We start from the raw sequence: 26671 nt of genomic DNA, 5'->3' as shown, positions 1-26671 counted from the left end.
CATTGAGTATAAAAGATGGGCAGTCATGCTGCAGCTGTATAAAACTGTGGTTCAGTCATAATGTGCACAGTTCTGCTCTACACAATGGACGTGAAGGTTTTGGAGAGGGAAAAGAGGAGGTTTACCTGGATGCTGCCTGCATTGGTGAGTATCAGCTATAAGGAATGGATTATGTTATCTAGAGCATTAGATGCTGAGGGGTGACCTATTTGAAGTATGCACAATTAGGAGAGAAATAGATAGGCTAGGTGTGTCCCGTCCCCCCACCCCGCCGGGTGGAAATGTCAAATTCCAGAGGGCATAGTTTAAGTTGAGTCGAAGGAAGCTTAAAATACGTTTGCAAGGCATGGATTTTAGTGGTAGGTGTATGGAACATGCTGCCAGGGAAATAGTGGAAGCAGATATGATATCAACATTTAAGAGACATTTCATATGAACAAACAGAGAATGGAAGGACGCAGCCGCCAATTTGCAGTTTAATCTGGCATCACAGTCAATACGCAGGGCATGTCCCTGTTCTATGCTGTTCTGTGTCTTACTATCTTTCAGAGTCCTGTAATGTATTCTAACATAAAAACTACCAGATTGCCAGTAGGCTTACCTACAATAACACTGACAGAATTCTGAAGCTTCAAACAAGGCTGTTTATTTCTCCACTAAAAACAAGCAACTCACTACACACAGTACTTACATCATGTAGGATGTCCCTAAACTTTCTGAGTGTCTGATTTATTTATACAAATAAACCTTCACCCAGTTGTTATGTACACCTCCAGGCAAGCCCTTCCAATAAGATTCACATTACATTCTGTGAAGCAATTAAGAGAAATGGATCCGTCTATTTTTGCATCCTTAAAACAAGGATGGAATATAGACTGTAAATGACAAAGGCTTCCTCAGGGATTTTCCAAACACCTGCAGGACACCAAGCCAATTCCTGCCAATATTCAGCCCAGGAGAATCAAAAAGCAAATCCCGTGACCTCATCATCAACATTTAAAAGCCATTTAGACCACACATGAACAAGCAGACAATGGAGGGATACATCTACTGATATGCAGTTTAATTTGCCATCAAGATTGATGCAGATGTGAAGAGCTTGTTCCTGTGCTATATCTTCCAAAAAGCCTGGGAAGAGATAGTTACTAGCATGGCTATAAGTGGCCATGTTATAGAAGTGATAAATTACTTTGTCTGAAGTTGAAATAGAGGTAACATTGTTATAATCTTATAGATATTTAGCGCAATATCTAAATATTAAATCCCTAAAGATCACTTTTGAGGTACACACAACAAGACTTCGGATTAACCATGGAAATTCTGAGGCGATATACATCTAAATCAGATGTAAGGAGAGCAGATTTGAGCAGAGCAGCTGGATCCTGTTCAGTGATAACCGGCTGAGTAAGCTGGAAAAGTGTGTGTAGCCTCCGTTTCAGACCCCTCACACCTAACCTTTGTCCATAGATGGAAGTTCTTGCCTTTCAGTTGTGAACTAAAACAGGACTGAGAGTACCTTTAAGATATGCCAATACATCTCACACACAATGAACCACTTTCTCTTTGAAGCACAGTATGCTGCCATGTAACTCAGTCAAAGCAAGATCCCACAAATCAGATTCTTCTCTTACCCTGATCCTAGCTGCTTTTAAAGGTTGGCCTGGAGATGAGGCAGACTGACACAGCAATCTTTACAACTGAGAGGAAGAGCAGAGGCCAGGTTTAACATATACTCCTCAGAAGCACACAATAGAATCAATGAAAAATGACACACAAAGACTAACAAACAACCAATGTGCAAAAGATAAACTGCGCAGGTACAAAATAAACAAATAATAATAGACAAGTTAATACATAATTAAGAACATGAGTTGTAGAGGTTTTTGAAGTGAGTCCATAGGTTGTGGGGCAACACACACAAAATGCTAGTGGAACTCAGCAGGCCAGGCAGCATCTATAGGGAGAAGCACTGTCGACGTTTCGGGCCAAGACCCACTCCTGAAGGGTCTTGGCCCGAAACGTTGACAGCACTTCTCCCTATAGATGTTGCCTGGCCTACTGTGTTCCACCAACATTTTGTGTGTGTTGCTATTTGAATTTCCAGCATCTGCAGATTTCCTCGTGTTTGCCATAGGTTGTAGAATCAGTTCAGTGTTGATATGAGTGAGACTATCCACTCTGGTTCAGGACCCTGATGGTTGCAGGAAATTAATGTTCCTGAGCATAGTAGTGGGGTATAAGGATCCTGTACCTCCTTCCTGATGGCAGCAGTAAGAAAGGAGCATGGCCTGTATGTACAGTTTTATTCTCCCCAGAATCTTATCCACTCCCCTTAGATTTACCTGGACACCTGTACAATGTGAACCAGCCAATTTACCTACCAACTCTTCTGAGACGCGGGAGGGAACCCGAGTGCCTGGAGAAGACCCAGTCGTCACAAGCTCCACACTGACAAACCGGAGGTCAGAATTCAACTTGCGTCCCTGGAGATGAGAGCAGCTGCAACATCGTACTGTCAGAAGGTTTGGAAATTCTTCAAATCTCCTTCATGTGCCACCCCCTAGCAATAAGATGAGAACAATCTTCCCTGAAAACATATTCTGAGCAGCACTGTTTTCTGATTTACCTACCGTGTCGGACTCTCATAGGCCAACGAGATGTTGTTTTAGACTGTTCCTGCCCTGTGTCATCCTGTTGTCAAATTAGAGCACTCTTGGCAATCCTCCCATCAATCAAGATTATTATTCTTTGTTCATTACTTTATGGCCTCATATAACTTTGCTGCAAGAATCATTGTTTCTCCCTCCTCTGTATAAATGGTTCAAATGGACTTCATGACAGGACCTGTTCCAATGTGCTTTTTGAACTATCCTGTGTGTGTCACGGTCCGGTCTGTTGACTTCTCATTTTCTTTTAATTCCCTTTTCCCCATGTCCTACTGGGCTCCTTGATTAAGGCACATGATTCTCATCTGAACCGGCAGCATAAAAACTCCAGCTTACATCTACTCAGGGCTGGTCCGTCACCTCAGCCAGTGCAGCAATGTCCGTTGCGGGCCACCGAGAATGGTGGATTCTAAGCTGCTTAGGTACCTGGGGTTGCTTCGGGAATTCTGTCTCTTCGAGTCCAGTTAAGTGATTGCTGGCCGTTTGCCGCTTCATGTGCTACTCCGAGTCAAGATACGAATTGTCTGTCGTTGTTTGGTTTTGTCATTTCGTGTCCAGCTAAGTATTGCCGGCTGTTTGCCTCTTCAGGTGCTACTTCGTGTCAAGATAAGAATTGCCTACTGCTTGTCTGTGCTATTCTGTGTCGAGTTAAGGATTACCAGCCATTTACCTTCCCAGGTAATGTTCCATGGCAAGAGGAGGGCTGTTTGCCACCTGTCTACAGTTTGAAGACCAGCTCCACCAATGTTCGGGGTCAAGGAGAGTTTGGCCTGCCCACCTGCACTGTTTGCCTGCGTTTACGTGGTCTCTTGACCACTGAGTGTTCTACATTCTAAGTTCTGTTCCTGTGCCGGTTACCTGTGTTAATTTCCCCCCACGTTAATAGGAGTAGGTCATTCTGCCCTCTGTCCTTTCCCAGCCACGCTCACCCACCCCCCCCCCCCCCGCCCCCGGTCCACATCCTTGCTCTGCCTAAGTCCCGCCAGAGTCTTGCTGTAGTGACCCGGGTTTGATCCCCAGTCCAGCTTCGCTCACTCCTTGGGTCCCCTCGGCCTAATCCTCGCTTCCCGCCCTTCCTTGCAACTATTAATAAACACTCTTCTATTAACACTATCTACATGTCAGTGTCCTGCCCTTGGGTTCACTTCCGATGTCCCTGTAACAGTGTGGCCATGGCTGTACCATTGCCTGTCTTTTTTTTTTAATATTACTTTCATGAGGACTTAGCACTCAATGACATATGTGCCTGAGTAAGGCTAAAATTCAAAAGTATACATTTGGAATATGTTAAGGAATTAAATTCAAATATGCAGTAAAAGTTCATTTTAGTTTCCCTTCCTAATCTTGCCATCCCATCAAAATTTAGTTTCTGTAATGGAATGCTAGACGTCTGTAGATTACAACTGAATTGCCTTGATTTGGTTATTTAAACTTAATTGAGGGACAGGAAAGGAAGATGGTAACCAGGCAGTGGAATGTAATGTACTTATTCAGAAAGGAGATCAGACTTTCACAAGAGACGTTATCTTCTCCATGTACTAAAGCCCTTTCCCCACGAAGTTATATATTCCACCAATTACCCTGCCTGAGGCAGGTCACTGGTTTTGTAAGGGCAAGTCCTCTGGTGCCCACCACCCCGCATGCTCTATTCTTGCCATAATTCCAATCTTCTCCAGGGTCAGCTAGATCTAATGGAAATGGACAAAATTCTATACAATACCTCAAGTGTGGCCTCACCAATGATTTATGCAATGGTGACATGTTGTACCAGCTCCTATACTTAATGCCCTGACTGATGAAGGGCTAATGTGCTTTTACACCACCAGAACTATATTGATGCCACGTTAAAAGAACTATGCTCTTGCATTTCTAGATCCCTGTTCCACTACGCTGCTTAGAGCCCTGCCATATAAGTCCTTCACTGGGATTTTACAAAGTCATCACCTCCCATTTACCTGCATTGAAATCCGTTTGCTGCTCTTCAGCCTAATTCCCTAACTGATCAACACCCCCTTGTGATCTACAATAACCTTCTTCACTATGAACAACACCTGCAAATTTCACATCAACCACAAACTTACTGATCAACCCTTGTGCATTTGCATCCAAATCATTTATACACCTGATAATTAACAAGGGTTCCTACACTAACTACTGTGCATACCACAAGTCATCAGCCTGCATTCTGAGAAACCCCCTTCATCCTTCTGCGGCTGGCCTCTGAGCCAGTTTTGAATCCACTTCCCCAGAATTCCATGGGACCTAATCTTCCACACCAGCCTAACACATGGCACCTTCTCAAGACAAGTCCAAATAGACAACATCTACTGCCTTACCCTCATCTAACTTTTCAATAATTTCTACAAAAAAGTGAAGCTCAAATTTCCATACACAAAGTCAAGCTGATTCCTTTTAATCAGACTCCATCTATCCGAATACTAGTAGATGCTGTCCCTTTAAGTTACCTCCAGTAACTTTCCCATTAAATGACCTATAGTTTTCTGCCTTATCCTTGCTACCCTTCTTAATCAATGAAACAACATTAGCCACCTTCCCAGTTTTCAGGAACTTCACCAGTGGCTAACAATCTAACAAATATCTCCACATGGTCCTCCACAATTTTTTCTCTAGCTTCCCATAATGTCCAAGGATGCACCTGACTGGGGCCTGAAGATTTATTCACCATAATGTCCTCTAAATGATTTCCACTTGTTTCCCTTATCTCATGAGCAAACATGATTTTCTCTTCCATAAACAAAGAGAAATATTTCTTTAAAATTCCCCACTGATGCACCATCAATAACTCTTGGAGACATGAGGCGAGAGATAGGCTTTTATTATCTGGAAGAGAGAGCACTATCAGCAGCAAGAGACCATCACACAACATCCTGGAGACTGAGGGAGGAGCAGGGCCTCCAATCGCCTTTATACAGGGGTCAGTGGGAGGAGCCACAGGAGCAGTCAGCAGGCAGGGCGTGTCCAGACAGGTATATGTAGTTCACCACACCCACACTTGCATCCCTACTGATCTCTTAGGACACTAAATCTCTCCCTAGCCACCCTTTTACCCTTAATATAGATATATAACCTCTTGAGATGTTCCTTAACCTTACCTGTCATATCCATTTTATTCCCACTGTTTGCCCCCCTGATTTCCTTCTTACAGCTATTCTTAATCTTGTTTATAATCATAAAGGGATTCTTTTGCTCTGACGTCTTAAACCTAATGTATTCCCTAAATTTGTCAAGCTTACCCTTAACATGCTGCTCGGGCTCTCAATATTGCACTCTTAAAAGACTCCAATTGTCATTTGTCCTTTCCCTTCAAACAGGGTAACTTAATCAACCTTGGCTTGAGCCTGCCTAATTCCCCCAAAATTACTGCTGCTCCATTTTAGGACTCCAGCCTCTAGACCTGTCCTATCCTCTTTGATCACAAAACTAATACAATTATGATGACTAGAGCCAAGTGTTCCTCTGATACATAACCCTGCTTTGTTTCCAAAGAGGAAGCTCTATCCCAAATAGAGCTGTTTATAATTTTTCCTGGACACATTTCACAAGTTCCATGCCTAAACTCTCTGCAGTGTCCAGAGAAAATAGGAAGTTTATCCTGGAAAGAGGAGAACAAAGAAATGGCAGCATGTGTGGAAGTTGACTTACTACAACTGAGTGACTTCAGTAGGCTAAAGAAACTTGCCAAGTTTTATCAATGCACCAAATGCATAATAGGTTGGTATGGCAATTGCTCTGCATGTGACCACAAGGAGCTGAAGAGCTGTGGATACAGCCCAGCTCATCATGGGAACCAGCCTCCTCTCTATGGATGTCTGTCTGTACTTTTTGCCACCTCAGTAAAGCAGCCAGCATATACAAAGACCACAGCCACTCCAAACTTTCTCTCCTCTCCACTCTCCCATCTGGCAGAAGATATAAAAAGGCCTGAAAGAGCTTATTACCTGACTCAAAGACAGCTTCTATTCCACTGCTATCAGACTATTGACTGGACCTCTGGTACAATAAGATGGACTCCTGACCCCACAATCTGCCGTGTTTTGACCTTGCACTTAATTGTTTAACTGCACTGTACTTACTGTGTAGCTTTTACATTTTATTCTGCATTGTTGTTTTACCTTTTTTCTACCTCAATGCACTGTTAACGATCTGATCTGCAAGACAAGCTTCTCACCATAGCTTGTCCACGTGACAATAATAAACTAATATCAATACCTTTGTTGTATATGCTTTTGTTCTGCCATATCATTTTTGATTACTTTTGGCTGTTCCCATATCATCCCCACTTCCTCATAAATATCCATATCCTGTCTCAGTTAATTAACTAGTGTCGGTGTAAATCAAACTCATCCTTGAAATTGTTTTGAAGAAACTACTATTTCATTCGCATGTCAGTGAAGCTTGTTGTTGACCCTGGCACAAAATCAAATTTACATATTCATTGTTATTGTTTCATTTAACCTCTGCCAGGCGCCGTCTTGCTCCATTTGAAGCAATATCTAATTAAATGAAGGTCTTCTTCTCCCTAGTGATGTATGTGGGCTGAGCTGATTAGTGATGCTCTCACACTCGGACTACCCAGTGGTTAACAGATGACTTGATTAAAAGGAACTGATAAGGCAATGTGGAGACCATAAGAGTGTAACTCCACATGGCATAGGAGTAGAATTGTCATTTGGCCCATTGAGTCTGCTCCACCATACCATCATGGCTGATTTGTTATCCTCTCAACCCATTCTCCTGCTTTCCTTTCAACCTTTGTCACCCTTACTTATCAAGACCTATCAACCTCCACTTTAACTATACCCAATGACTTGGGCTCCTCAGCAATATGTGCCAATGAATTCCAGACACTGAGCACCCTCTGGCTAAAGAAACTTCCTTACATCTCTGTTCCAAAGGGATGTCCTTCTATTCTGATCACAAACAAGAGAGAATCTGCAGATGCTGGGAATTCAAGCAACACACACTAATTGCTGGAGGAATTCAGCAGACCAGGCAGCATCTAGAAAAATAGTATAGTCGTCGTTTTGGCCCAAAACCGTCACCTGTACTATTTTCCTGGATGCTGACTGGCCTGCGGAGTTTCTCTAGCACCCTGGGTGTGTTGCTTCTATTCTGAGGCTGTGCCCACTGGTCCTAGACTCCCTCACTATAGGAAACATCATCTCCATGTCCACTCTATCTAGACATTTCAGCAGAGGCTGAGAGGAGATCTGAGAGATGTTTATAAAATGGAGGGCTGTACATAACGTTGACAGCTGCTGTCTTTTCCTCAGGGTGGAAATAACTAATAATGCATTTAAGGTGGGGAGTGGGGATTGGCAATGCATGTTTTTTTTTTACACAGAGGGTGGTGGGTGCCTGGAATGCACTACCATGGGTGCGAGTGGAGGCAGATAGGATAGAGGTGTATAAGAGGCTCTTACAGAGACACCATGAATATGTAGAAAATGGAGGGTTTGTGCAGGCAGAACAGATTAGCAGTCATTAACTTAATTAGCTCAGCAAAATTTCATGGGATGAAGGGCCTGTTCCTGTGCTGTACTGTTCCATGTTCCATGTTCAACGTTCTATGTTCTGAAGCTTCGCTGCTGACAGGGAAAGCAAGTACCAGAGAGTCAGAATCAATATGCCAGAGTCAAAATGTCAGAACCAGACCTTTCATGAGTAAAGGTCAGAAATAGCTGCTACACAGAGAGAATTGAGTAACTCTGAGCCTCCCAGAAAACTTCAATGGGTGAATCTGGTCACTTTGATCAGAGTAGTACTGATCTGATACTTAGGCAGGGACACCAAGCTGACTGCATGGATTTCAAGTAGGAGTGTGTCTGGAGGTTTTGGAGAATTAGTTGAGTGGAGCAATAGTGTGTGAGGAATAGAAAGTCTGTGGATGTTTCTTTCAAGATCAGACGTGAGAAAGGAGATGAGGAGACGTTTCACTGGAAGGTAAGTTGGGTGGTTGGTATGTGGTAACTGTGGGACCTGGAGATGTGTCACACGGACAAGAAGAAGATGGGAAAGGGTAAAGATGGGAAACCAGAAGTAGATGCATGTTGGATAAAATCTGGGATGGGGGTGGAGGTTGATGACAGTAACAATAGAATGTGAGTGGATGGATCACTCCAATTACAGAATCAATTCAACATCTGATCAACAAACACCCCACAGTCAAATTTGCCTACGTTTATCTTCATTTATTCCTTAATTCTTCAATAAGATGAAAGCCTTCATTCAGTTTTCTTGGCCTTGCAGAACATTTAGAGTCCAGGACTCATCTACTTTTCATCATTCTTAGTTCTGCTTCTTCTAGGAAACATCTTCATTTATAAAATACATCTCAGATCTGCTTCCCCTGATGTCTTCAACTCAAGGTCGTTGGTCTTAATTTTAACCCAACTTCAAAGAAGCCAGAAATATAAGAATTGTGGATACTTCGTGTTCAATTAAAATCAGAATGACCAGATCTAAATGACCCAAGCAACTCATTGCTTAAACTTTTAACTGAACTCAAATAAATCAATCAGTGGTAGAGACATTAACATCAACTTTGAAATCAACAGTTTTCTCAAAGTTCAAAGTTCAAAGTAAACTTGCTAGCAAGGTATGCATATATTTTCGTATACTACCTTGAGATTCATTTTCTTACAGGCATTTACAGGAAAAAAAGAAATACAATAGAATTTTATGAAAAACTATACATAAACAGACAAAGATTGACAAACACCAATGTGCAAATAAAAATAATATTGAGAACATGAGTGGTAAAGCGTTCTTGAAAGTGAGTCTGTAGATCATTTCAGAGTGGTGATGAATGAAGTTGTCTATATTGATACAGGAGCCAGATGGTTGTCGGGTAGAAACTGTTCCTGAACCCAGTGTTGTGAGACCTAAAGCTTCTGCACCTCCTAGCTAAGGGTGTCTTTGATGACACATACTGCTTTCTTGTGGCAGCACATCAAGAAACTGAGCTCATCCATGGAGAGGGCTTTGTAGAATAGTAACCTAAAGTTCAAAATCAAGCTTATTATCACAGTACATTCAGGTCTCCATATACAACCCTGAGATTCTTTTTCTGTGGCATACTTAGCCGATCTATAGTACAGTAACTAAACTGTAAACATCACGGACTGATAACTGTAAACAAACTGCAAATGCAGATATAAATAAATAGCAATAAGTTACAAGCATGAAATAACAATATAACAGAGTCCTTAAATGAGTGTTGCAATCCCCTTCTGTTCAAGAGCCTAATGTTTGAGCGGTAGTAACTGTTCTTGAAACTCGTGGTGCGAGTCCTCAGGCTCCTGTACCTTTTACCTCATTTAAGCCAAGGGAAAAGAGCATGGCCTGAGTGGTGAGGATCTTTGACAATGGATGCTGATTTTATAACCACATAACAATTACAGCACGGAAACAGGCAAGCTCGGTCCTTCTAGTCCGTGCCGAACGCTTACTCTCACCTAGTCCCACTGACCCGCACTCAGCCCATAACCCTCCATTCCTTTCCTGTCCATATACCTATCCAATTTTACTTTAAATGACAATATCAAACCTGCCTCTACCACTTCTACTGTAAGTTTGTTCCACACAGCTACCACTCTCTGAGTAAAGCAATTCCCCCTCATGTTACCCTTAGACTTTTGCCCCTAACTCTCAACTCACATCCTCTTGTTTGAATCTCCCCTACTCTCAATGGAAAAAGCCTATCCACGTCAACTCTATCTATCCCCCTCATAATTTTAAATACCTCTATCAAGTCCCCCCTCAACCTTCTACGTTCCAAAGAATAAAGACCTAACTTTTGTTCAACCTTTCCCTGTAACTTATGTGCTGAAACCCAGGTAATATTCTAGTAAATCTTCTCTGTACTCTAGTTTGTTGACATCTTTCCTATAATTCAGTGACCAGAACTGTACACAATACTCCAAATTCGGCCTTACCAATGCCTTTTACAATTTTAACATGACATCCCAACTCCTATACTCAATGCTCTGATTTATAAAGGCCAGCATACTAAAAGCTTTCTTCACCACCCTATCCACATGAGATTCCATCTTTAGGGAGCTATGCACCATTATTCCTAGATCACTCTGTTCTACTGCATTCTTCAATGCCCTGCCATTTACCATGTATGTCCTATTTGGATTATTCCTACCAAAATGTAGCACCTTACACTTATCAGCATTAAACTCCATCTGCTATCATTCAGCCCACTCTTCTAACTGGCCTAAATCTCTCTGCAGACTTTGAAAACCTACTTCATTATCCACAACGCCACCTACCTTAATATAATCTGCATACTTACTAATCCAATTTACCACCCATCATCCAGCCACTGTTGAATCCATTTTACTACTTCAATATTAATACCTAACGATTGAACCTCCCTAACGAACCTTCCATGCAGAACATTGTCAAAGGCCTTACTGGTCCATATAGACAACATCCACTGCTTTACCCTCATCAACTTTCCTCATAACCCCTCTACAAAAAATTCAATAATATTTGTCAAACATGACCTTCCACGCACAAATCCATGTTGACTGTTCCTAATCAGACCCTGTCTATCCAGATAATTATATGTACCATCTCTAAGAATACTTTCCATTAATTTACCCACCACTGACTTCAAACTGACAGGCCTATAATTGCTAGGTTTACTCTTAGAACCCTTTTTAAACAATGGAACCACATGAGCAATATGCCAATCCTCCGGCATCATCCCTGTTTCTAATGACATTTGAAATATTTCTGTCAGAGCCCCTGCTTTTTCTACACTAACCTCTCTCAAGGTCCTATGGCAACGTTTCATGTAGATGTGCTCAATGGTTCGGAGGGTTTTACCCGTGATGTACTGGGCCAAACCCACTACCTTTTGAAGGATTTTCCCCTCAAAGGCTTTGGTGTTCCCATACCAAGCCGTAAAGCAGCCAGTCAGCACACTTTCTAGCAAACATCCATAAAAGTTTGCCAGGGTTTTTGATAACATGCCGAACCTCCGCCAACTTCTGAGGAAGTAGGGGTACTGTTGTAATTCCTTCACAATAATATTTACATGATGGGTCCAGGTCAGGTCCTGGTGATTGTGACACCCAAGGATTTAAAGTTACTGCCCATGTCCATCTCTGATCCTCCAATGAGTACTGGTTTATGGACTTCTGGTTTCCCTCTCCTGAAGTCTACAATCGGTTCCTTGGTCTTATTGACATTAAGTGAGAGGTTGCTGTTAATACTCCATTCAGCCAAGTTTTCAATCTCCCTCCTGTATGCTGATATATCACCCCTTTTGGTACAGCCCACAGCAGTGGTGTCATCAGCAAACTTGTATATGGTGTTGGAACTGTACTTAGCCACACAGTCATATGGTGTAAAGCAAGTACAGCAGAGGGCAAGTACACATCTCAGCAGTGCTCCGGTGCTCTTGCAGATTGTAGATGAGATGTTTTTGCCAATCTGAACTGACTGGGGTCTTCAAGTGAGGAAATCCAGGATCCAATTACACAAGGGGGTAATGAGACCCAGGTCTCAGAGTTTACTGACTAGTTTTTGAGGGGATAGAAGTGTTAAATGCCAAGCTGTATTCAATAAAGAGCATCCCAATGTATGCATCTTTGCTGTCCAGATGTTCCAGAGTTGTGTGAAGAGCCAACAAGATAGGATCTGTCGTAGACCTGGTAGGCAAATTGGAGTGGATCCAAGTTGCCATTCAGACAAGAGCTGATATGTTTCAACATCAGCCTCTCAAAACACTTCATCATTGTGGATGTAAGAGCCACTGGGTGATTGTCATTAAGCCAGGTTACCACACTCTTCTTGAAGCCTACTTGTGGCAGGTGGTTACCACACACTGCCAGAGCAAGAGGGTGAAGATATAGAAACATAGAAAACCTAAAGCGCAATACAGGCCCTTCGACCCACAAAGCTGTGCCAAACATGTCCTTACCTCAGAAATTACCTAGGGTTACCTATAGCCCTCTATTTTCCTGAGCTCCATGTACCTGTACAGGTGTCTCTTAAAAGACCCTATCGTATCCGCCTCCACCACCATCGCCAGCAGCCCATTCCACGCACTCACCACTCTCTGCATTAAAAAAAAATTTAACCCTGACATCTCCTCTGTACCTACTTCCAAGCATCTTAAAACTATGCCCTCTCATGCTAGCCATTTCAGTCCTGGGAAAAAGCCTCTGACTATCCACATGATCAATGCCTCTCATCATCTTATACACCTCTATCAGATCACTTCTTATCCTCCATCCCTCCAAGGGAAAAAGGCCAAGTTCACTCAACTTATTCTCATAAGGCATGCTCCCCAATCCAGGCAACATCCTTATAAATCTCCCCTGCACCCTTTTTATGGTTTCCACTTCCTCCCTGTAGTGAAGCGACCAGAACTGAGCACTATATTCCAAGTGGGGTCTGACCAGGGTCCTATATAGCTGCAACATTATCTCTCGGCTCCTAAACTCAATCCCACAATTGATTGATGCTTTCTTAACCACAGAGTCAACCTGTGCAGCAGCTTTGAGTGTCCTTTGGACTCGGACCCCAAGATCCCTCTGATTCTCCACTGCCAAGAGCCTTCCCATTAATACTATATTCTGCCATCATATTTGACCTACTAAAATGAACCACCTCACACTTACCTAGGTTGAAGTCCATCTGCCACTTCTCAGCCCAGTTTTGCATCCTATCGATGTCCTGCTGTAACCTCTGACAGCCCTCCACAGTATCCACAACACCCCCAACCTTTGTGTTCATATCTTTGAATACACCAGCCAGTTGGTCAGCTCAGGTCTTCAATATTGGGCCAGGTACTCCATCGGGACCAGATGCTTTCCTTGGATTCACTCTCTTGAAGGCAGCAGTCCTCTTCTACAATGGCAATGCCTGGGTATCTAAGCATAGCAAAACATTGTTTTCTGGAACTTTCCTCCAAGGGTCAACAACAACTGCATGAAAATGTAGTGTAACAAGCTTGTCCTTCCAGTGAATTTGTAGGATTTTGTGGAGACACCATTGGTTTCCAGAACATTGAAATGTTCTTGATATCTATATCTTCACCTGAATTAGAAATAAATGACATGATTCTTCTAACAGACCAAGGAAAACCAGGCTGTAGCCCCCTGGCTTGCCTCAGGCTCGCTCAGCTTGCTTCCGTCTAGGGGGAGCAGCCTTCGGCCCCGCCAAACTGGGTAATCAGCTGGTGTGGATGCTGTGTGATGTCCCTGCCTCGCCCAATAACAGACAGTACACACTTATGCGGTTAAATGATTACACTTTATAGATCTTACTAGAACTAAGTGATTAATAACGATACAGTATATATGAAGGAAAAGAAAATAAAGAAAAGGTGCTAAAACTTATCAAAGTCCAAACTACTTCATGCACAACGTTGGAACTCAATTAACAGTCTTCTGGCCACCATTTGAACACCTCCAAACTCCTCGACTCGTAGCTCAGGACCACCCAAAGTGATCAACCAAGCACATCTGTCCTCGTCTCTTCTCCTCGCCGAACCTCCTGGCCTCGGACCCCCATTCGGGGTCTGTTCCGTCGCCCAGCTTACAGCATCGTATCCTCTCTCTCTCACCTTCTCGCGCCGACTCCCCAAAATGCCCGCCAACAATAGCTTACAGACCCAGAAGAAAGAATAACATTAATCCCAATTGGCTAACAAACAAATAGAATTCTCGTTATAGTAATTTTAACCCAAACAAACTGCGAGAGAAAGCACTTATCATAACAAAGAAGCATTCCTACTTTTAACAAAACGAAGAAGCCATTTTGATTAACATACGCAGTAACAAGGAAAAAGAAACCCCCTTACAAGGGTATAGGTTGTTGTGACAGCTGATACTGGGCTGACTGTCACCCATCATGTACGTACAAGGTGAGCCTAACAGAAACAGAAAGCAAGAACTGAAAACTGAGGCTATCATTCAACAGAAACCTGCTCCTCTAAAGCAGGAAAGGAAGAGCTTAAAGGCAGCATGGGTCTTCATGTCATAACCTTCTCCAACAAGAATGAAGATTGTTTAATGTCAATTCAAAAACACAAGTGTACAGGAAAACAAAATAATTGTTACTCTGGATCTGCACAGAACACAAGAAGATAAAGAGCACAATTATAAAAAAAAACCACAATAAATATAAATACATAAAATAGCTGATACACATAGATTGACTGTATGTCCATAACAGATGCTAGGCATGGGAGTGTCTATACATAAGGCGACTATGACAGGAAATGATAAAGTAATGGTGATCAAACACGAGGAAATCTGCAAATGCTGGAAATTCAAACAACACACACAAAATGCTAGTGGAACACAGCAGGCCAGGCAGCATCTATAAGGAGAAGTCCTGACGAAGGGTCTCGGCCCGAAACGTCAACAGTGCTTCTCCTTATAGATGCTGCCTGGCCTGCTGTGTTCCACCAGCATTTTGTGTGTGTTGTAAGTGATGGTGATGGGGGGGGTCGTGGAAAGGTGTGTTAGTAGGTGGAGGTGTTGATCAGCCTCACTGCTTGGGTAAAGTAACAGTTTTTGAATCATATGTCTTGTATCTTCTGGGTGAGACAGGTTTTTGCTCTTTAATGAAAATAAACTCCATGTCCATCATTTAAAGCTGTTACTTACAAGGTGAAAGACATGTTACACTTTAGTGAAAAAGATGATGCTGATGCAACCTTTTTAAAGTAGGTGTTTCCTTACAATGAGCAAGGGATAATGGGTCTGGTCTCAGCTAACACCTTGCTTTTTGTGTTGAGTTAAACGAAAAGATCCTCAACTCAAGGGAATGTGATGTTAACCACTAATGGGGTGCTTGAGAATGTCAGATTTCTGAATTACACTGACATCACTAAATAATTCATGGCCATAAACAACATCCATGGAGAATCAATCCATGACCCCAAGTCATTGGCAGGCTCAGGCAACGCAGCCATGACCTTTGTAAAGGTTAAATCCATCATCTTTATATCCTCATGTACATGTCACACTTCTAAATGATCAGAAATAACACTTACAATTTTGGTATAAAAATGAAGCTTCTCTCTGACTTTGCATCTCTTAGTAACACATATGCAACCTGATATTTGGAAAATGCTAATTAGAAGGAAAATGGATCTTTGTACTCCATATTTTGGAAGTATTACATTCCTTTTAATTAAAGGCATTACATTCCTTTTAATTAAAGAGGGCATTTTGCTTGGGTTATGAATAATAAAGATTTCAAAACAAACATAATCAATTATTGCAGAGGCTAGAGGTAAAATCAGTTCCATTGAAACACTTTTGGAATGAAAATATTGATGAGCCCAAATCAAAGAGTGTAAGATTGAATGTGATACGAACACAATTTGTGTAGAAAGGCAAGAATTCATCACCATCAGGACACTCAGAAAACAATTGGAATCTACTGCGTAATAGAGGGCCATGCACTGGCTGTTATTGTTCTAATTTACCACAACTGTTTGGTGTCCACATTGGCATCTTGTCTTCAGACTGGCAGAACTAGTGGATCACCTCCTGCATTCCTTATCGTTAAACCACATTTATAAAGTGCCTCTCATCCTCAGTCCTAAAACCTATTGTGCCCAATGACAACCTTGTATAGTCTGCGCACTGTAATAACCAGTCTCATTCATACTCCCACAGAAGTATGTCAGTGGCTCATGCACCATGACATATACCATAGGGAGTGGCCAGTAGCACAGTGAGTGGTTTGCATAATGCTACTACAGTACCAGCAATTACCATTTGGGGTTCAATTCTTGCCACTACATGTAAGAAGGTTGTATGTTCTTCCTGTGATATTGAGGGTTTCCTCCTGGTGCTCTGATTTCCTCCCACATTTCAAAGACATATGGTTAGGATTAGTGAGTTGTGAGTATGCTACATTGGCATCAGAAGCATGGCACCATTTGCAGACTGCCCAGCACAATCCTTACTGATTTTATTTGGCACAAATAATGCATTTCACTGCATATATTGCTGCTTCAATGTACGATGAAGCTGATGTTCTTCTTGTAATTTTCTTCACCAGGAAGAATGCCCTCCAATCTTCTTCAAGATAGAACCTACTGTGACCACCTCAAGGACCAGACTTTGCTGATCTATGAGGAAATTGGAATTGAAATTGGTTTATTATTGTCACATATACTGAGGTAAAAAGCTTGTCTTGCATACAATCCATGCAGATCAAATCAATACACAGTCCATTGAGGTCGTACAAGGTAAAAGAGTAACAGAATGCAGAATAAATTGTAAAAACTACGGAGAAAATGCAGCATGGGTGGACTATATGGTGCAAAATCACAATGAGGTGGATCATGAGATCAACAGTGAGGTACTCCACCATGGCCATAGTCACAAAGTTGATCAGCACACAAACAGACCACGTTCATCTTTTTGCCCATTTTCCCACATTAGGACCATATCCTTCTACATTTTGCCTAGTTAAATGCCTATCTAAATGTCTCTTAAATATAGTGGTGCTTCTTATTCCACCACATCCACTGGCAGCATATTCCCTATATCACCCATTCTCTTCCTAAAAAGTGAATTTTTCAGATCCCCATTAAGTCACCTTCTTCTCACGTTAAACCTACATATTGAATTTGATACCTTTACCATGGGAAAATCCCAAATGCTGGATTTCTATTATAAAATGGAGAATGTTGTCAGTACTTGGCAGGGCAGGTATGTCTACAGAAACGGGAACAGAATAACATTTCAGGTGAGGGGCTGGGATAAGTTTACGTTGTGGGACAAGTCTGTGAACAAAAATAGACTAAATAATACATTTTTAGCTGGATAATTTCTTCACTTTGACAGACAGAACAGTCATGGTAAACTATTGTGTATGTTTCTAAGTGTCTCCATTTCAGACTTTAAAAAACAATTATAACATTATAATATAGAATCATAGAGAATTATTACATAGTAGTAGGAAGAGGTGCTTGCTATCTTGAGGCAAATCAGAGTAGATAAATCCCCAGGACCTGACAGGGTATTCCCTCAGACCTTGAAGGAGACTAGTGTTGAAGTTGCAGGGGCCCTGGCAGATATTTTTAAAATGTCGGTATCTATGGGTGAGGTGCTGGAGGATTGGAGGATAGCTCATGTTGTTCCGTTGTTTAAAAAAGGCTCTAAAAGTAATCAGGGAAATTAAAGGCTGGTAAGTTTGATGTCGATAGTAGGTAAATTATTGGAAGGAGTACTAAGAGATAGGATCTACAAGTACTTAGATAGACAGGAACTTATTAGGGAGAGTCAACACGGCTTTGTGCGTGGTAGGTCATGTTTAACAAAGTTATTAGAGTTTTTCGAGGAGGTTACTAGGAAAGTGGATGAAGGGAAAGCAGTGGATGTTGTCTACATGGTCTTTAGTAAGGCCTTTGATAAGGTCCCAAATGAGAGGTTAGTGAGGAAGATTCAGTCGCTAGGTATACATGGAGAGGTAATAAATTGGATTAGACATTGGCTCAATGGGAGAAGCCAGAGAGTGGTAGTGATGGATTGCTTCTCTGAGTGGAGGCCTGTGACTAGTGATGTGCCACAGGGATCAGTGCTGGGTCCATTGTTATTTGTCATCTGTATCAATGAGCTGGATGATAATGTGGTAAATTTGATCAGCAAATTTGCTGATGATACAAAGATTGGAGGTGTAGTGGACAGTGAGGAAGGTTTTCAAAGCTTGCAGAGGGATTTGGACTAGCTAGAAAAATGAGATGAAAAATGGCAGGTTGTGAGGTATTTAGTGTGAGGTATTGCACTTTGGAAGGAAAAACCAAGGTAGAACCTACAAGGTAAATGATAGGGCACTGAGGAGTGCAGTAGAACAGAGGGATCTGGAAATGCAGGTACAAAATTCTCTAAAAGTGGTGTCACAAGTAGATAGGGTCATAAAGAGATCCCTAGGATGGCAGGACTTTCATATGAAGAAAGACTGGATCGATTAGGCTTATACTCACTGGAATTTAGAAGACTGAGGGTGGATCTTATTGAAACGTATAAAATTCTAAAGGGATTGGACAGGCTAAATGCAGGAAGATTGTTTCTGATGTTGGAGAAGTCCAGAACAAGGGGTCACAGTTTAAGGATAAAGGGGTAGCCTTTTAGGACTGAGATTAGGAAAACCTTCTTCACACAGAGAGTGGTGAATCTGTGGAATTCTCTGCCACAGGAAACAGTTGAGGCCGGTTCATTGGCTATATTTAAGAGGAAGTTAGATACGGCCCTTGTGGCTTAAGGGATCGGGGGTATGGAGAGAAAGCAGGTACAGGGTTCTGAGTTGGATGGTCAGCCATGATCATACTGAATGGCGGTGCAGGCTCAAAAGGCCGAATGGCCTACTCCTGCACCTATTTTCTATGTTTCTATGTTTTGCTTCATTGGCCTTTATAAATCAAAGTATTGAGTATAAGCATTGGAATGTTATGGTGAGGTTGTATAAGGCACTGGTGAGGCTGAATTTGGAGTATTGTGTGCAGTTTTGGTCACCAAATTACAGGAAGGATATTAATAAGGTTGAAAGAGTGCAGAGAAGGTTTACAAGGATGTTGCCGGGACTTGTGAAACTGAGTTACAGAGAAAGGTTGAATAGGTTAGGACTTTATTCCCTGGAGCGTAAATGAATGAGGGGAGATTTGGTAGAGGTATATAAAATTATGATGGGTATCAATAGAATGAATGCAAGCAGGCTTTTTCAACTGAGGCTAGGTCATGGGTTAAGGGTAAAGGGGGAAAAGTTTAAAGGGAACATTAGGGGGGGCTTCTTCACACAGTGAGTGGTGGGAGCGTGGAATGAGCTGCCAGATGAAGTTGTAAATGCAGGCTCACATTTAACATTTGTTACATACCCTGTAACTGGGTCACTTACCAGCAAATATAGAAATGTCCGTTGAAGTCTGATGGTACTATTTTTAACAGTATTTATTGATAAAAATACACAAAAATAATATCAATGCAAACATACAGATAATGTACGTCATCAATACTAAATCTAAAAGCGCAGGTATAATAATAATCAATAAGAAATAGCTCTATCATTGTCTAGGGGATAATGTATTGTCCGATGGAAATATAAAAGTCACTCAAGTTCATTCAAGCTGCAGCTTTTTGGTTGGAGAGAAAGACGGAGGTTTAACTTGCCCATTCCTTTTATGATGTCAATCCTTCAAGAGTCGTTGGGGCTGATTTCTCCTTTGTTGTTAGCTAAAGCCGTTCTCCTGTGGCAAGGCCCACCAATTCCGAGGCAAATGGAAAAGGATGCATGTGGCTTTCCACCGGCTTTCGCAATTACGCTGTTACAGGATTTCGAGCGTTTCTTCTGGTGCATCTGAGGGGCTGTTCCCACAGACCCTCCTTTATCCCCACTCACGGGGTCTCAGATGTCAATCAGGTTGGGGAGGATGCAATCCCCCAACCAGCCCACGTTGCCTGATTCCTTGAGGGCATCGATGAATAGCACAGCGCTCAATACGCAATTCCGTCTCCAAGAGACAATAGCCGTTATCAATGGTTCCGCCTTTCGGAGGCCGGGACCCATTCCAAACTCTTTGTGGATTCTGCATGTCTTTCTCTCATTTCCTGGGTCTCCTGAACTGAGTCAATAGTGATCTTGCGATTCTCAAAAAGGAGGGTGGGGGGGAGCACAGGCATAACACATTTAAGAAAAACTTGGACAGGTATATGGATGAGAGGTGTATGGAGGGATATGGTCAGTGGGACTAGGCAGAAAAATGGTTCGGCACAGCCAAAAAGGGCCAAAAGGCCTGTTGCTGTGCTGTAACATTCTATGGTTCTATAGAAACAGGCCCTTTGGCCTATCTAGTCCGTGCTGAACTGCCAAGTCCCATCGATCTGCTCCTGGATTGATCCATGTACTTATCCAAACTTGTCTTCAATGTTGAAATCGAACCCATATTCATCACTTCCACTGGCAGCTCATTCCATACTCTGAGGCCCCCCTCATGTTCCCTTAAACATTTTACCTTTCAACCTTAACCTGTGACCTCCAGTTCAAGTCTCACAATTATCCCCAGTGGAAAAAAATGGCTTGCATTTACACTTTCTATATCCCTCATAATTTTAAACATAGTGGAAAATTTAAAAATCCTAAAACACTTTAAATTTCTCAAACTATTAAGTAAATATAAATTGATTATTTCGCTCCAAAGTATCTTACAACCATTTGAAACATAGAAGCATAGAAAACCTACAGCACAATACAGGCCCTTCAGCCCACAAAGTTGTGCCAAAGATGTCCCTACCTTAGAAATTACTAGGCTTACCCATAGCCCTCTATTGTTCTAAGCTTTGTACCTATCCAAAAGTCTCTTAAAAGACCCTGTCGAATCTGCCTCCACCAGTTTCCAGCAGTCCATTCCACACATTCAGCACTGTCTGCGTAAAAAACTTACCCCTGACACCTCCTCTGTACCACTTCTCTTCATTGAGGTTAATGGGGATCTCCCCCTGAGACTGATCACTCCTGCTTCAGGATGTTTGTGTATATACAGTATCCTAACGTTGAAACAGTGAATTGATAGCAGTCTGCACTCCTTCCTGGCATGTGCCCAGCCTTGCAGTACAGCTGTAGAGAAAGCAGAATCTGCACCTTCAAGAATGATCTTGCAGATTTCCTGAAGCAATTACCCAGAAAATGCCAAAATTTCACTGTGACATCCAAGCTATAACTCCCCTCAATGAAAACAAGCCACCTAGATTGGAATGTATGCATCAGCACAAATGGGGTAAGATGGTTATAACTTTCTAAGCCCTGCATGGTTATTATTTCTGGGTTCTATGATTTGGTGTTCATTCATTTTATTTCACATTTTCTTCTGTACCTATCTGTCAAGCATCTGAACAGATAATTATTGGGCTTTTATCAATAACTAACTACAAATAGGCAAGGATCTTTTAAGAAGTGTACTATCAACCTGTGAAGATGAAAACGGATAAATACATACCTGGAAACAATCTTAATTGTTCTGGAGAATTTGGAAAATAAGGAAATTGATTTGAGATTTCATTCCAAAGCAGAATAGACCTCCCCTACTTGCCTTTGATCTTGCAAATGATTGGTTCCACTCACAGATGTTTTACTGGTGATAGAGGGTTGAGGAGAAGCAAAACGTACATCACCTTCCCACAGGGAAAAATATAGTGTAAGACAAAATCCATTAAGAAAATCTGTACTGGACAAGTACAGAGCAATATGGGCTGATCCAACAAAATCATGAAACATAGTGGATACAGCCCAGTCCATCATGGGTAAAGCCCTCCCCACTATTGAGCACATCTACAGGGAATGTTGTCACAGGAAAGCTGCAGTCATCATCAGGGACCCCAATACCCATATCATGCTTTCTTCTCACCCCTGCCATCAGGAAGAAGCTACAGGAGCCTCAGGACATACACCACCAAGTTCAGGAACAGTTATTACTCCTCAACCATCATCTCCTGAATCAGACAGGATAACTTCACTCAACTTCACTTGCCCATCACTGAGCTGTTTCCACAACTTATAGATCTACTTTCAAGGACTTTTCTTCTCATGTTCTTGATAATTTTTTATTTCTATTATTATTATTCCTTTCTTTAGTATTGGCACAGTTTGCTGTCTTTTGCACACTGGTTGTCTGTCCTGTTGGTACAGTCTTCCATTAATTTCATTATGATTATTTCAATAATTGAGTATGTCCACAAAAAATAAACCTCAGTTATGTAAGCAAGCAAGAGGAAATCTGCAGATGCTGGAAATTCAAGCAGCACACACAAAATACTGGTGGAAAAGATAGTATCTTTTCTTTCAGCCCGAAATGTCAACTGTACGAATCGTCCTATAGATGCTGCCTGGCCTGCTGTGTTCCACCAGCATTTTGTGTGTGTTGCTCAGGTATGTATATTGTGACATATATGTACCTTGATAATAAATTTACTTGGAACTTTGAACTTTGTTCTCTTTCATCAATGCAATGGGAAAATGTCTGTTGCTGGGAAAGTCAATCCTGCTGTGCGTTTTTACCTGAGTTCATGCATATGAAATGTAGTGTTGCTGAGGTGGGGTATGAACATCACTGGCTTTAAGTCAAATTACACTACACCAGAAAATTACTCATTTAGGTCTCAAATCTACCACGCACATGTGTGTAATGATGTAATTCTCAACAGGAGAGAAATTATTTCCACATAATTTCACATCTTTCACTGGGGACTCTCAACTCAACCCATCTCAGACTTGTTTAAGCAACAGTGGAATGTGCAGGTAGTCAAGCCCAGAACTGCCACACAACTCATACAGGGGCCCTGTCGTTCATTTACTTACTGAGCAATGGTAGTGTCGTGGTAAAGGCATCAATTCACAGCGCCAACATCTGGGATTCAATTCCTACCACTGTCGGTAAAGAGTTTGTACGTTCTCCCCGTGACCATATAGGTTTCCTCCAGGTGCCCCTGTTTCTTTCCACATTCCAAAGACATACGGGTTAGTAGGTCACATGGGCTGTGATTGGATGGAGCAGGCTTATTGGGCCAGAAGGGGCTCTTATTGTGCTGTATCTCTAAATTAAATTATATTAAATGATTTTAGACCGGCTTATCCTTTTCTGCAGTTATAACTCTACCCCACTCAATCCTAAACTCACAAACCTTACCCAACCACTATTGATTGACATGCCAAGCATCGTTGTAAACACCAGCTCCATTCTCCACCTGCGCACCGTGACTGCATTTTGTACCGTGTACAAAAGGTACAGACAAGGTTGCTTCAAAAGCAGAAACCTGTCAGAGTATGAGAAAGTTCAGGCTGCCACAAGATCAGATCCCAGAGCCATCCAGGAGTGGAGCAATTTAGGATTAGAGCCATCAAGGGATCTCGGAATTGGGGGATTGTGTCATTGTAGTCAGTAGGGATCAGGAGAAGAGGGAACAGTTCAGTGGGGAGTCAGGGCCTCAGGATTGTCAGAAGATCAACACCAACAGTGAATTAGAGCTGGTGGAACATTCCGGATTCAGGCAACGATTTCCATGGACAGAGGAGAACAAGATCAGTGATTGGAAGGGTTTGAAAAGGCCAAATGTATAGTGAGCATGGTGAGAGAAGAACGTGTTTGTTGCTGGAGTCACATAGACAGCATTGACCTTCTGTAAGTGGGTGTGGCAAAGGATCAATCCCTCAGGTACAGCAGAGACGGGAGGGGAAATGTTGGAGAATGAGGTTTGGTTGGTGATTCGCTGGCCACCACTGAGATAAGCATGGAATGATTGGTGAGGCCACTCACAGAGTGGTGTTATACTGGATGCTGTTCAAGGAGGATTGAGTGATAAGCACTGTCAAAGGCTGCCCACATGTCAGGGAGGATGAAGACTAGGGCCAAACATTTTATTGAGTTCTAAGTTCAAACTACGTATATTATCAAAGTTTGTATACTATATACCACCTTGAGATTCATCTCCTTACAGACAGCCACAAAACAAAGAAACCTAATAGAACCCATAAAAACCTTCAAAACTCAATGTGCAGAAAAAAAATTGTGCAGACAAAGTAAGCAAATATCATTCAGAACTGAAGTTTACAAAAGTGAATCACAGCCACAACCGATTCAGGAGCCCATTAGTTGCTGGCCACAGCCTGAGCTCAGCGCAGAGATGAGTAAACCTCATGGAGAGCGAGCTGAACCAGCCTCTGACCCCGACACCTTGACCTTTTCAATCTGGACCAGCACTTAAATCATCCAAACCATGAGCCATTCCTTGCTCTCAGACCTGTTCCCTGCTACTTCAATATTCCTCAGGCCTGGGCCTCATCGCCTCAATTTGGCATACCTGACCCTTCCAATTTGGCCTGGGGCTCACTTTGATCAAACCTCGGGTCTTTCCTCATTCTCACGCCTGGGATATGCCTCAACTCTGCCTTGCCATGGTATGCCGCCTTGAGGTCACCATCCCTTAGGATATTGTATCACTCATGTGACTTCTGTAAGAGCCTTTTTACTGGTGAGCTGAGACAAAGATTCTAGAAGTGAGACTCAAACCTGGCATTCTAGGAAATATTAGCATGTATTTGCAGGTTAACAGCTTGTCCAAAAACTCCCAAAGGGAGAGGGAAGTTAGAGATGAGGAAAGTCAAGTATTGTTTCTTTGAGCAGATTTTAAAGGGATGGTTATGGAGAGATTTGTACAATATCTTCCAGTACAAAAATTGGAGAATGAATTATGAGTTGCACACTGGTTGAAGAACCAAGAGGGAAGATTTACAGATCAGATGACCAAGGAGAGTGAATGAAGAGAATCAGGAACAGAAGTAGGGAAGAACATATATATACAGTATCACATTCCTATCCATCAGAACCGATTGTGAATGTCTGACGGAATTGTTGTGATCAGTAAGTGGGATGGTACAGTGGTGTAGTGGTTAGAGTAATCACTGTATGGCACTAGCAATCTCTGGTTGGGGTTTGATTCCTGCGGTTGTCTGTAAGGAGTTTGTATGTCCTCTCCATGACTGTGTGACTTTCCTCCAAGTGCTCTGGTTTCCTCCTGCATGCCAAAGATGTGGCTGGTGAGTTTCGGGCTGCCCCCAAGTTAATTCCTGGACTGTGCTGGGAGTTGATGCAAAATGATGTATTTCACAGATGTTTTGATATATATGTGACAAATAAAACAAATCTTTCATCTTTAACTGTTCTCAAAGGCCCCAATCCAAGAAAGATTCCTGCTTGGGTGTCCTGTGATGAAGTGGAAGATCACCTCATATCGGCTGACCTTTCCAACAGCGCTTTACTGTTGGCAGACCAGTGGGAAATGGATCAATTGGACATCATGTCTCCATGTACTGACGCCAAGGCTGGAGCCAATCTAATTAATATTTTATTTGGTTCTCATCTATTAGGTTCTAAATCAATTTAGTGTTATGTTTACAGAATTGTGGAAAGAGAAGAGGCAGGTTCTACATTTGTCTCCTTAAATGGCCCAAACTAGCCATTTAAATGATTGATCCCCCGAGATTAATACTCCATCGACACAGTAGCCGTAAATAACTTTTGTTTAATTAAATACAGGATTCTCACCAACTGGCAAGATCTAAAAGCAAACCTGAAGGATGTGCGACAAGCATCAAAATATTTTGAAGAATGTACAAAGCACAACTTGTTGCCTTGTGCAAAAATCAAAAAAAAAGAGTTGCAGATGCTGGAAATCTGAAATAAATCTGAGAGTAGTGCAGAGAGACGGCAGGTCAGACAACACCTGTAGAGAGAGAAACAGAGTTAATGTTTCAGGTTGAAGACCTTTCGTAAGAACGGGGAAAGAGAGAAAAACAAGTTAATTTCCAGTAACAGAGAAAGTTGGTAATGGATGGATTAAACAAAGGGGATCGCCAGATTAGATCGTCACATCTTTATGTGCAGTTATAATCAAGCCAGGCTTTTTTTATTTATGTAATATGTTGATAAGAGTGAGGCTATGGCTTGCACAGAGTAGTTCAGACTGTACCAATTGAAAGATGATGACAGGCAGAAATGCCCAGATCATGTATGGAGATAAAGTTTCCTAAAGTTGGAAAATTTGACATCCATTCCTACAGGATGCAATATACAAAGGCAGAAGGCGAAGCATTGCCCTTAAACTTGCATTAGACCTTGACAACCTGTCCCACAGCCTCACTGTTAGCAACGCATTGCACAGACAACAAAATACTACTAACAGCAACACATCCAAAAAAGGCCAGAGGAAGTCAGCAATTCAGGCAACATTTACGGAGGAGCATGAACCATTGATGCTTTGGGCCAACAAATTTTATCAGGACAAATACTGTTAACTGCTACTCTAACTGACACATTAACCCATTGATGTCAGTGCATCAAAGGTATTCTGTTCCTCTCCCACCTTCTTTAACCTGAAATATTAACTCGGCTTCTTTTTTCACAGTGGCTGCCTGACAAACCGAATGTTTCCAGTGCTGTCTATTTTTAT

At 42.0% G+C, this 26671-nt stretch overlaps 1 long non-coding RNA gene across 2 annotated transcripts in view; it reads right to left on the bottom strand.

Annotated features, from left to right (window-relative positions):
- LOC132396756 (uncharacterized) overlaps positions 1 to 2554 on the bottom strand; it is a 103554-nt gene extending 101000 nt beyond the window's left edge. For both annotated transcript variants that reach the window (XR_009513102.1, XR_009513101.1), the window contains exon 1: positions 2382 to 2554. This is a non-coding gene — a long non-coding RNA (uncharacterized LOC132396756). The remainder of the gene's footprint in view (positions 1 to 2381) is intronic.
- Positions 2555 to 26671: the final 24117 nt, after the last annotated feature.

Source organism: Hypanus sabinus, chromosome 7 (assembly GCF_030144855.1).
Source record: "Hypanus sabinus isolate sHypSab1 chromosome 7, sHypSab1.hap1, whole genome shotgun sequence".
Taxonomy (NCBI): Eukaryota; Metazoa; Chordata; class Chondrichthyes; order Myliobatiformes; family Dasyatidae; genus Hypanus; species Hypanus sabinus.
Note: the sequence above shows the minus strand (reverse complement) of the source record. Positions and strands in the feature narration are given on the sequence as shown.